Raw genomic sequence first — 13,945 nt, 5'->3', positions numbered from 1 at the left:
ATTGTCATTTAAATCTAACTGTGTCTGCATTCCTAGCAATTGATTGATATGACGTTTCCAGATAATACCATTATCTAGTATGACTAAATAAGATACAGGACTTAGTTTTTTATGAATTCTACCTTCCGTCCATTTACTCTTACTTCTAAAATCTCTGATTAGTACTGGCTGTCCTACCAATAATTCACGAGTTTTGCTTCCACCAAAATTTACAATTTGTTTTTCTTGGTTACGGTGTACAATTTCAAGTAAATTAGGTTTGATTAAATCTAGTCTTGTTCGTAAATTACGATTAAACATAAGTTTTGCTGGTGACTCATTGGTTGTACTATGTACACAATTTCTGTAAGCTAGTAAAAATTTACATAAAGCTAATTCAGAATTGTCGTTGCTAAGTAAAGCACATTTCAATCTTTTCTTTACTGTCTTAACTGAATTTTCCGCTTGACCATTACTGGCTGGGTGGTAAGGTGGTGTGAAAGTATGCCGAATTCCATTTGACTTCAGAAATTGGCTAAATTCAAATGAAATGAAAGGTGGGCCATTATCTGATACAATATGTTGAGGTAAACCGTACCTCGCAAACATAGGTCTCAACTTGTTTATTGTTTGTTTAGCGGAAGTAGAAGTGACTTCCTCGACTTCGAGCCATTTACTGTGTGCATCAATTATTACTAAATATAATTTAGAATTGAATGGACCAAGAAAATCCAAATGGATCCGCTGCCATGGATGTTCGGGATACTCCCACACATGCAATACACTTTTTGATGGATTTTGCCTTTCACTTTGACATGGTTTACAACTGCTTGCTAGACACTCAATATCCTTATCTATTCCTGGCCAATACATATAACCACGAGCTATGGACTTCATCTTTACAATACCAAGATGACCTGTGTGCAATTCATTCAACATTTGTTTTCTTAACACTTTCGGTACTACAACTCTATGACCATACATCAATATTTCTTGTTCTATAGTTAACTCATTTTGTCTTTGCGCATAAGCACTAAGTTCACTAATTACCTTCTCTGGCCAACCATGACAAACATAATTTAAAACCTTACTTAATTTAGGATCTAAACGGGTTTCTCGCTTAACATCTTTAAAGTTAAGGGGTATTTCACTTTCCTCAATATATTGTAAATAAGTACCTATGTAGCTTACTTGATCTGGTTCCTCTAGGTTTTGTCTTAAGTCATTTACATTTAAAGGTAACCTTGACAAACCGTCCGCATGTCCGTTAGCTTTGGAACGGATGTATTCAATATCAAAGTCATAAGCAGATAAAAACAAGGCATAGCGTTGTAGCCTACTAGCTGCATACGCTGGTAATCCTTTCTTGGGACCAAACACTGATATCAAAGGCTTATGATCTGTGACGAGAGTAAACCTTCTGCAAAACAAGTATTGGTTGAACTTCTTAATTCCAAACACTATTGCGAGTGCTTCCTTATCAATGACAGAATACTTGAGCTCTGCTGAGTTTAACGACTTTGATGCAAAACAAATAGGTTTTTCACTGTTATCACTTTGGATTTGAGTTAGGACACAGCCCAACCCATATGAACTACTGTCTGTGTACAACTTTAAAGGTAAATCAGGATTGTAATGAGCTAATATAGGAGCTGAAATTAATTTTTGCTTAATTACATCAAAAGATTTTTTACAGGCTGCGCTCCATGCAAAGGGTGTGTCTTTCCTTAGTAACTGATACATTGGAGTTGCCAGGGTTGCCAGGTTAGGCACAAACTTGGAGTAATAGCTAACTAATCCTAAAAATCCCTTGAGCTGAGTGACATTAGTAGGCACAGGTGCCTTTGAGACTGCTTCAACTTTAGCTGGAGAGGTGCTAAGACCTTCCTTGCTCAACACATGACCAAGATATTCAATGGATGGACAAAAATATTGACATTTATCTTTGCTCACTGTCAAACCATTTTCACTTAACCTTTGACAAACAGCTTTTAACCTGGCTAAGTGTTCAGCTTGATTTTTACCAGTTATCAGAATGTCATCCAAAAAACATGATATTCCTTCAATACCTGCCAATAGCTGTTCCATGATACGTTGAAAAATACCAGGTGCAGAAGATATTCCATACGGAATACGATTGTAAACAAACAAACCTCGGTGTGTACTGATGGTACATAACCTCTTAGAACTGTCATCCAGTCTGACTTGTTGATAAGCATTAGATAAATCTAATTTAGAAAAGGTTACTCCTTTCTGTAAAGAGGTGAACAACTCTTCTATTCTAGGTACTGGATATCTGTCTATTTCCAAGTATTGGTTAAGAGATACCTTAAAATCACCACATATGCGTAACTGTCCATTTTTCTTTAAGATAGGGACAATAGGTGTACCCCATTCACTACTGTCTACAGGTGTCAAAATTTCATTCTCAACTAGCCTATCTAGTTCCTTGTCCACTTTACATTTTAGTGAAAACGGCATTGGTCTTGGTTTAAAATACTTTGGTTTTACCTCTGGTTTAAGATTAAGCTTAACTGGGTCTCCTGTATAACAACCTAAGCTTTCAGTAAACACATTTGGAAATTCTTGATACAAACTCATGACAATATCATTGTCGGAACTGGGCCTATCGATAGGTGGTTTGTTTACATGTACATTGTTTTTCCTTATACTGTCCTACTAGTGGGGGTGGGGGGGGGGGGGGGTGGGGGGGGGGGGGGGTGGGGGGGGGGGGGGGTGGGGGGGGGGGGGGGTGGGGGGGGGGGGGGGTGGGGGGGGGGGGGAAAAATATGTGAAAATAATTGTTTTTATTGACTAGACTGTCTACTACTGAAGATATATATATATATAATATCTATATATATATATATCAAATCCCCAAATATGATATATAATACATATGTATGATATATGATATTTTTTGATTAGCAAATTATGTCATAAATTTTTAACACAATAAATAAAACTAAAAAACATCGGTATTGTTTTTTGTTAAACACAATAAATACTAATTAATTTGCTAATTAAAAAAAAGTCAGTGAAAAACACATCGGTTAGTAGAGTGAAACGCATCAGAATACGACGATCCAGTCAGAAATGGCAACGCATAATGTACTTCACAATGTGTACCTAAAAACAACCCGCCATTTCTGATTGAATAAAACCTTTTGAGATGCGGTTTGCGGCATTCAACTCTACTAAGTGAGCTCTTTCAAATGAGCTATCACTCGACCCATGCTTTCATTTAAGATTTCCATGTTTTCCTCTGTGGGCCGTTCCCCCATGGTTGGCATGTCATGGTAATAGCAAGAAAAAATAGTTTACATAGCCATAATGACAGTGTGCAAAGTTTATAGATGTTATCTGCTATGGTTTGTAAAATATTAAGCCGTACCCATACTTTTCAAACACCTTGTATATATTATATGAAGTTATCTTTGGAATAGTTGTTTGTAAAAGTTACTGGGTATGTTAGTCAGTACTGAAATCTTTAATTAAAGTCTTAATCCCTCCTTTGCAAACACTATACCAAACATAAATGCAAAAAGTATGACACAAAACAGGATAATACAGGCAGAAGTGTTGAGAAAATAAAGTGGTAGCCACAGTTTGGATCAATTCTATTTCACAAAAACTCTTCAGAACTTGCAGCTAATAAAGTTAAAATGTTTCCTACAGAAGCTTAAGCATCTAAGATGTGAATCTATCTAAACTTCTTGATTTAAGAGAAAAAGTTATTGCACAGTGGTTGTGCATGATTTGAAGATAATCTCATTAGGTGTATGCTAATTTCTAGATAAACGCAGTCTTGGTACAGATGGTTGTATCTATGAATATTTGATAAACTCCAATGTGTTTAAATCTTAATGGTTTATTTGTACCTAAAATTATGTTGTCTTGTTGTATTTTGCTGTTATTTTTTATAGAGACAGGTTTAGCTGTTTTTACAGGTTTTAGATACATAATTTTGTATGCAAAAAAGTTATTTTGTCTCTTTTTCAATTTTTGTTATTTTATATATATATATATATATATCCAATAAGCCGTTTTCAATATCCATGTTAGTGTCATCATCACGCAAATGAAGCCAATTTTGTATTTGTGTGTCGGATATTCCTATCGTACAATAAACACTAGAATAAAACCATAAAATACTCTTCCAGAACGGGTGACATACAACAAAATGCGGTGGCTGTCTGCACTGTGCAACTACAGCGAACATACCAGGATGCAAACACTCATGACAGAGGTCCATGGGAAGTGCTGATATCCAGTAGAAAACAACAGGACTATTTGCGCGATGCGCAGTTGTCACAGAATGAAACAGGAACAATATAATGATGTGTAATATTACGTCAGTAGCAAACTTTTAAGAAGTCACTATGAACCGGGTCAAATGGTCAAAAACCATGAAGGGGTTAAGTAGCTCAAAGGTGAATCACCTTTCATGTCCTGCTGTATGACACCAAATTTCTTGCCTCTACCAGGGACATTTAACAGTGACCTCATCAGATTTTATAATATCTATTGAAATTCCCGAGAGGAAATGAACATTTATAATGTTGTACGAAGTACCATGGAAAATTAATTGACTACCACGAGTTTCTGTGCAATTCCAATCATATGTATGACAGCCTCCTACACATGGTTACCGTTCAACCATCACTTTTTACACTTTTTAATACTTTTCAAACTTTTCACTGTGCCCCTATAACTGGTATCTCTCTTACACAACTCTTCTCCTGAAGAAGATCGACAAACCAACATACCTTGCGATTGATCCTGTCGATCTGTCTGTTCTGGTTCTCCAGTTCAGAGCCCATGTCGATGGCCATGTTCCGCAAGTTACCGATCCATCGTGTTCACCTGTGTCATGTTCTCTTCCATCTCGTCTTCCCGAGCATCGTTGGTGATCCTGTAATATAATGTCTCTCAGTGAAGAAACACAAGAATATGATTTCATGGTCTCAATTCTGTTTTCTTGTCACTAGATTTTATTGACAAAACTGCTATTTATTAAGCTCTATTTATAATATAATACAGATATGGAGAATGATTAGATAGTTATTCAGGTAATTCAATTAAATAATTCAATTTTTATGGTTGTGTACAGACTTAAAATGAACACAGTCTAATTTTAGAAACATTAACGTATTTTCCATTATTTTTAAAATATAGGCTTTTTCTGGAACAGAAAGAAGTATTCCAAATCAGCCACAGAGATTATATAGAAGAACCTTTATTATAAAAACCTATCTTTTAATCAGTCTGTGATAATTATTACTCAAGATTGTGTACTTTGGGAAAAATACAGTACATAATACATAAAATACAAGGTTAGTGAGAAATCAGATTTTTTTGTGAGAGGCAAAAATGACTTTCAGAAACTACAACTAGATCAAATTTGACGTTTTTAATGTTACAATATTTGCAATAAAATTTCTATACAGTGACTATACAAAAAAAAAAAATCTATGCACAAAAAGCCAAATCTATGAATTTGTAAAAGCACTTTTGCCATCTTTGACTTGTTACTGAGGTATTTTGAGGAGAAGTATCATTGCTCATCGCACAAAACTAGAAAGCTTACCTGGCGATATAGCCACTCTGCGGTCCAAGGCCGTTACGGTCATCCATCACCCTCTGGGGCTGGTTATTTACCACCTTCCCGTCATCATTACCTTTCCAGGTACCCTCATCCTCCTTGAACGAGGCAGACCTGTAACAGAACACAAGTGTCACTTCTCCCACACCCCATGATACAGTGATGTAGCCACTCTGCGATCCGAGTTCATTGTAATTCTTGATTTAAAGTTTTTTATTGATGATAGAAGGTTTTAAGGGATAACAGGATTTTGGAAATTTGCCATTGTTATATGTTATAATAGGTGTAACACAACATTCCAATACTCAAAACACATTATACCTTTTGTAACATTTTATTATGGCAAATGTCCGAAACCTTATTATCCTATCATTGTAATTTTCTTCTTACTACTTTTGTAAAATATTAATAAAAAGCTACGATTAAAAAATGGAAAACTACAAAATCTATGTCATTGGACTCCTCCCCCCAGTAAAAAGTGTATTTACACCACTGTTATTAAATTAAGTAAAATTCTGAAACGAGCAGACAAGAAAAGGTAAAAAATGTTGAAAAGTCCAAATATCCAAAAGTGCTAGTAATAATGTATTATGGCTGTAAAATGTATTACATATCATATGGGGTTTTGTAATTCTTAATACTAGTAGTATAAACAAAAATATATTTAGAAAATATAAGGTAAAAATTTTAGGAAAATAGCTCTTTATTTTCCTGAGATATAACGGATCAACTTTAATTCAGAATTAATTTTTGGGAAAAGTAAGAATAATGACAACATTTTGGCTAATTACAGAGTATATGTGTATGCTGAGTATATATATACAATTTACATAATTGTATTAAGTTAAAACATTTTTGCTTCATAGGTTGTCAGGGTCCTCTCTCAATCTGGCACCTTTATGAGTCTGACAAGTTTTTTTTTAAATATCTGTGATTACTTTTTTGACCCTGTTTATTTTCAATGTGTTGAGTTTTTTTTTAATAGATGCTGTATTCGAGTCTGAACTTACACCCAATTTTTCCAAAACTTTACACTTTCCAGTGATCTCCTTTTTAAATGAGATTACAGCATCATAGATATCAAGTGTGACGGTTTCAAAGCTTATAAAAATTGTTTTGGGATCTCTATTCCTAATCACATTAAAAAACATGTCAGAGTTTTGGGTGAATCTGCATCAAGAGTTAGTTGAGGTGTAGAAAAGTAAATTATGTAGTAAAAATTGTAGTTTTCTGCAATAATCACTTATTAAATAAAAACAGAACACGAAACAATGTTATATTATAACTAATGTTTTGGATGGAGCCAAATATGTACATTTCTGGCCAAAAATGTTTGTATAGCAATCTATTTAAAAATCACAGCAGAACAATTAGGGCTTTTTGTTTTTTCAGCCTGTGAATTTCCTTAATATAAATACAGACAATAATAAAACAAAATCATAATATAATAAAATAACTTATAAAAATAAACCAATAAAAATATGACATTTAAAAAATTAATAAATGTTGACAATAGTTTACAGTATGTACAAAACTACAAGAACTGTTTGAAAATATGTTTCATAGAACCAAATCTTAATTCAGTTGAAAATTAACTTTGCAAACAAAAAACATTTAGTTCTTGTGAGTTATTTATATCAAGAGTAATGAATGGATACAAGCTAATGTACATGTAAATTTTCTTTATTTTATATTATAAATCTTAGCACTTCCAAGAAAACTTTATTTTAGGATAGGTAAATAAGCAATATACTCATAAGGGGACATAGATTTTCTTGAATGATAAATTTAATAGATCAGCAATTTCTGAGATTTTAGCAGTTTCTCTAGAAAAGAAGAATTGCTTCTAAAACCGTTAGAAAGATGACATAAATCAGATAGAGATACATCTTCTGTAAATGAACTGAATGGAACTATTTTACATAGATATAATGACATAAGATCATTATGGGGAGAAGCATGAATATAAGTTTCACACATCCCTCCCATCATCAAAAATCTTTATTCGCTTCTTGCCTAGTAATAAATGATGGGTCCACCGAATAGTGCTCTAATCACCATATTTTCCAAAGGATTCCATTTGAGCAATAATAAGAGATGGTAACACTGCGAACCATGTAAATGAGGACGAAAATATAGCTTGTCAGAATTACGTTGTAAGCAACAAAATATCTAGCAGCTCGAGTTTCAGGTTCTCTCCTGGCAACCAAATATATTTGTGTAGTGATAGAAAAGAGTTCAGTTCAGTTCCAAAAATATTGGGAACTGAAATAGTACTTAAAGGAGAATATCTAAGAATCCTGGAAATCCTTATTTATCGAAGAAGAAAAGGCGTGTACCAGAATAACAGCCACCAGACAAGGTTAGAGTAATATTGCCACCTGTTGTGACTAACTTGCAATATGTTGGGCATTACAACTACCATGGTACAAAGAAAGCACAATTGTTACTTGCTTAGAACGTTATTTCTTAGAACCCAAGTGCAACATCTCTGATTTTTATGTTACTAGAATGTAAAGGCTTTCATGTTTATTACTAGGTCAATATAGCTACAAGCTTGAATATTTTGCTTTTATGTTACCGGTATCACAGTCAGGTAAATAATATTGAGCTGTAAGTATGAACTCACTTGTTACAAGGCAAGACACACAGTCCACAGCACTTCTCCATCCCCGTGAGATTCTTTTCTGCCTCCTTCATGTCTGCATTGATCTGGTCCATACCCTCCTCGATACGGTCCAGTTGTTCTGCAAGATAGAACAAGCAAAGAGTCAAGCTGAGATCGGTAAAACTCCACAGCACAACACAGCACAAGGCTTACACTAACTTTTATCAACAAGTGTACCCAGTGGTGTAGTGTATTGAAATAAATTTGAAAACAAACTGTTTAGAATATGGTATACAGATTGATTACTAATTAAGTAGAGATCTCTTCAGAGAAATTCCTTTCACTGTATTCAAATCAATCTTTACAACAATTTAAATAAAGATAATAAAGATGTATTAAAAAAATAATATATACTTATAAACGCACACAATACAGCTACTTAAAAAAGTTTATTGAAATTTGAAAACGTTATTCATTATTTTTATTTTAAAATTAGCATTATATTTGAAAAAAATTAGATAAAGAATTAAAAGATTCTTCAATAAAAATCTCAAATCAAATATTAATGTTTTAAACACAATATCAATGTCTGTACACAATATCAATGGTGCACACTTGTTCACATGAAAAGCAACATTCAAGTGATCAAAAAACTTTATATTACACATTTCATTTATATATTATCATTTAAATAGTATACCTTTATAAATGTAATAATTTTTATTCCAAACATATTTATTGATTCACAGTGTAAGAACTGAATAATTGTTAAACTGGCATGACGAAAGTCATATTCACTCAGCTTGTTGTATAAATATAATTTGAATGTTTTTTACCCTAAAGGCAAAAATTAACACATTGACTGCCAGACACATTTTCCATGGTTTGCCCAAGGTGCAGACGTGAAATTTTCATCATGTGATGCATATTATGTTGACATATTATTTGCAGAAAATACAATGAGTTACAAAAAATCGTGCTTGAAGCATTTTTTTGTGGTGAGGGTCACTGGTGACCCCCCTATGGCAGTCAACGTGTTAAAATATTTCTTGATGAAAAATAAAAAAAATAATGACAGTACACAGCCCAAAAGTGAGGTTATGTCCTATCAGCGTGCAGGTTAGTTGCATTTGTTAACACCCCAATAAGGCACATGGTTACGTTATAACATATGATTTACCATCACCATCCAGGACAGCTCCATATCTGCTTCTAACACAGAAGAAACATGGTATCACAAGACAAACCAAGAGCAAGAAAACACAAAATAAACTGATACAGTTATGTAAAAAAATTATCCTGGGCCAACACAATATCAGGGCCAACAATATCTAATTCCAATAGAGTCCAAGATTTCTGTAAGCTGACAACATTTAAGAACATGACACAATAACATCCTTTGTGTAGTTAGGCTTAAAAAATATAACATCAAAAATAAAAATAAGATTATAATTTAAATTAATTATTTAATGGAATTCACAAAGTATTACAATCAGTACAGTAAAAAGCACTAAACTGTTGTGTGACAGTGTTAATTTAATGTAATTAAACATTTATATAATTAACATATTTATTTAAGTAATTCTAAATTCATTACAGTAGTCTTACTAAACTAACAACAATGTTGATTTGTCAATCTGCTCACCAATCTCATGTGGGATTCAATGGACGTTACATTTTAATTCTTTGGTAGGGAGTAAGGACTTATTAAACATTTTTACTATGAAAAAAGTCAGCTTAAAACAGTATCATGTTATTTCTGTATCAATAAGTTGCAATAATAAATTGAAGTTGAAAGTGATATTTTGAACAGGTTTCTTGTGTGAAGAACTTTGATAAATAAATACACATCATAGTGTTACTGATCGTGGTTCTTCAGAGGACTACAGTGACACCTTGCAATTCAAATTATCTACTTGTACAAGTTCTAAGGGCCTTGTTTGACACCATACAAGGAAATATGGAAATCTGAAGAATTTTGATCTAGAAATTGACTTTCATCAAACGTCTATCCAGTTCTTTTTGACCGATGCTTTAAACAAGTTCTGAGCTAGTTTTGAAAAATCATTTAAATGATTTATTATGTCAACGCGTTCACTAGTAGCTCAAATAAAACACTTAAAAGGGTACTCAAAATTGTTAAACTGAGTTCAATCTACAGTTATTGGTTTCTTGGAAAGATCAATAATAGAGGCAAATGTGAAGTCTCTGGTTCCTTCTTAGAAACAAACATTTATTAACCTCATAGAAACATCATCACTTTTATTTATAATGAGAAAACATATACAAATTATTAGGTAGAAAATTTAAAGAAAGGCCTCTCCTATACAACATGAGTAAACTTCAGCATTATATTTATTATTGGAAAAAAGCACACACAAAATATTGTTACAATATCACTTTATCTATTCCACAAGAAGTAGTTAATAACAGTCTTAAAAGGGCTAAGAGTTTATGGACGTTAAACACATATTCTAGTATTGCTTCTTTCTACTCTTTTTGACATTTCATTTCTCAGCATCTATATCTATTTAAGTCATATCTATTTAAGTCTTAGTACAATAACTGATATGATATTATTAGTAGTTCTTCATTATAAAAGGAATAATAGAAGAGAAATCCCTGAAGGACATATGTAAGAACACAAGAAGACGCTTCTTCTTGGGAGATCGAAAATGGTACAGGAATATTAAGTATATGGCTCAAGAATCATACGAAATTTAACAAACAAGAGTAACCAATATAAAAAAACTTTTTTGAATCTTACATGGCCAAAGCTCATGTGCGTCTTCGCAGACCAGGTATACTCTATAGTACAATTCTCTTTGACCACCAGAGAGGAAAGTATTTATTTTTTCAACAATAACCCTAAGTAGTTATTTGTAACTAAAAGAGTGTTAAATGAATAATTTTACAATGAAATTCCTATAGGCGTTCCTGAGAGGAAGCTTGAGAACCAACAAAAACAATTTTATGAATCCCACATGATTTGTTGCTATGTGTTGTTGGTGTTGGTGGTTTCTGTCGTGTACTTTATAAAGGTACGAAGCTTACCGCCTTGCTCATCCAACATGACAAGAGACCTCATTCCGACCTCGTGACTCTACAACAACAGAGCGAATCAAACAATGGACTGACATGCAACCACACACCCATAAACACACGCACGCACACTCACTCACAAGAAAAGACCCAGCCACAACAATACGACTCATGATATGCGATAAAATAAACCCAGGAGGAAAGAGGGAACACCAATTTTATACAATAGGAGGTGAATAGAATACATGAAGATTACCAACATTAAAACGAGATAAAACACAAGTTAAATATAATCAATTCTGGATCTGTTGAAAGCTTTTTCATAATGTGGCACATTATAGTGTTGGCTGTATTTACACACAATTCAAAAACAATAAATAAATACTAATATTCAGCACGAATAGGCTGGGTAGTGTTCCAGGATGAAATATGCAGAAGCAAAGGAGGTAAATAGGAGATATGGATATCTTAAATCTTTTGAGTATCTCAACTAATAAAAAAATTATATATTTTATTAACTCAGACTCATTGCCTACATTTTCACTTTCTTATGCAGGTCTGAATTTATGGGATTCTTATGTTTTACTATCAGAGTAGAAAATAATTTGTTATAAGAACATGTTATGCAAATATGATAAATTTAATACTAAAATGATAGTAAAATCTTGTTTAAAAAAACTGTTTATCTCAAAAATATGTTACTCTAATATATAAATAACTTTCTTTTTTTCTTTAAGTAGAACTAACTAATGAAATAACCCAAGTATACAGGAAATGAAATGTAAACATCTAGGCCAATAGTATTATATGAGTATATTTGCAATTCTACTGTTATCAATACTAATACGTGATATGGTTATAAAATACATACTGCATTGAACTATACTTATATAATATATTTTGAACTGTAAATTGATGATTGTAAATATAAAATACTAAATTTCAAAATATAATTTAAAACTACAATTAAAAGTGTTTTACTCCATTATACTGTTTAAATACATGAACTTAAAAACGCTTTTCCAATAGTCTTTACACCATTATTTTTTTTGTACAGGTTAAGTTACTGTTAGTAGGGACATAACATCCAGTAAAATGTATAACGTTAATAATTATATACTTCCAAGTGCAACAAAGCAAATGCAGTTAGAACGGCTACAAATGAAGCATGATTACAAAGATGAAAGTATGATTCTAAAGTAATACAAGCAGGTTAAAATGTCAAACGTCCTATATGGTAAGAGTTAGACCGCATCCACAACCGCAACTGTAACCGCAACCATGGCAACCACGGTGCAACCTTACCGCCTTGATGGTTCAACATATCCAGCGTCTTGGCTCCAGTCTCCTCACTCTGATCACAAAATGTAAACACAGTCAGTGGCAATTATTGAAAGCAAACAGTAAAAATAAAACAAAATTAAAACAAAAACTAAATATACAATGATGTTCCTTTGTGGAAGTCTGAAGACATCTGGAACATAACATTAATTCAAACTGCAAAAAATACAATATGAAGTTTTTTATTTGAATAAAATTTGGGTAGAATTAAACAACATTGTTCTGTTAAGCCAAAATTAAGATTTTCCAATGAACAATACAAGAACGTAAACACATAAGTCAATTCCTCAAATTTTATAACAATCTACACTTCAAAATTCAGAAATTTCAAAATATTTTATCTTCAATATCCAGAATCAATCCAGAAATGCACACGTTTCTGGTGAATACAGTTTTAACAGAAGTAATGTTTCTCGATATGAAGAGGGGCTGAGCAACAAAGTTTATGAAACGGAAAAAACCTATAAAACTTTGTATACTCAATTGTGTACGTAATGTCTGTTGCAATCAATAAATAAATAGTTATAAGAATGTTACTGGTATGTTGCCTGACTGTGTGGTTGTGTTCGACTGGACTGAATATCACATGGTCACTTCTACTGCAGTGCACACGCACACACACAGACACGTAAGCCACACACACAAAGCAACATACACTGGTACTGTATCAGCACACATTTTCAAGTATTATACTTGATATGTTCAATTACCATTTCACAGTCATTTTTCCTCTCACAGAAAAATTAAGGCAACAACATCTTTTCAATCTGTCGTATTTTTTGTTAAAATCCTGTAATTCTTAGGAATCTGCCATCTCAACAAGCAGGTATAAGAAAGATCCACTTAGACCAAATTTTTCCTATTGCCCTTTTTTATTTTAATTTAATTATCAACACGAATATTTTTCAACATAGAATATCATGTCAAACATTTATAACACTGTATTAGTACCTTCAGTTTATTTAAGAAATATTAAAACTATTAAATAAAATATTTAAGTTTAAAAAATGTTATTATTTTATGATACTGACAGTTTTGTAATAAAACATATTAATGATATATGTTACGTATATTTAGAAAGTAAAAAAACATCAATGTCATTAATTTTCAGTAGACATTACTCAGATTAAATCTATAAATAAAATAATTGTTTGAATAAAAAAGTACGATTAAGCATCTTTGCATTCCTTTTTCACAAATTACTCCTCTGAATATTTCTGAAGTCTAATATTACATTTCAAAATAAAAAATCATTAAAGACTGTATAAGAGTTCACGTAATGTTTCTTCAAACATTTCAAAGATTACTAATACATACACAAATGAATTACACCTAAACTGTTAAATAGAGCATGTTGAATAGATCAAATA

General features: G+C 32.5%; 1 pseudogene; it reads right to left on the bottom strand.

Annotated features, from left to right (window-relative positions):
• Window positions 1-4,676: 4,676 nt before the first annotated feature.
• Window positions 4,677-13,945, bottom strand: part of LOC124354483 — a 395,581-nt pseudogene continuing 386,312 nt past the window's right edge.

Source organism: Homalodisca vitripennis, chromosome 1 (genome assembly GCF_021130785.1).
Source record: "Homalodisca vitripennis isolate AUS2020 chromosome 1, UT_GWSS_2.1, whole genome shotgun sequence".
Classification (NCBI taxonomy): domain Eukaryota; kingdom Metazoa; phylum Arthropoda; class Insecta; order Hemiptera; family Cicadellidae; genus Homalodisca; species Homalodisca vitripennis.
This window is presented reverse-complemented; position numbering and strand designations above follow the sequence as displayed.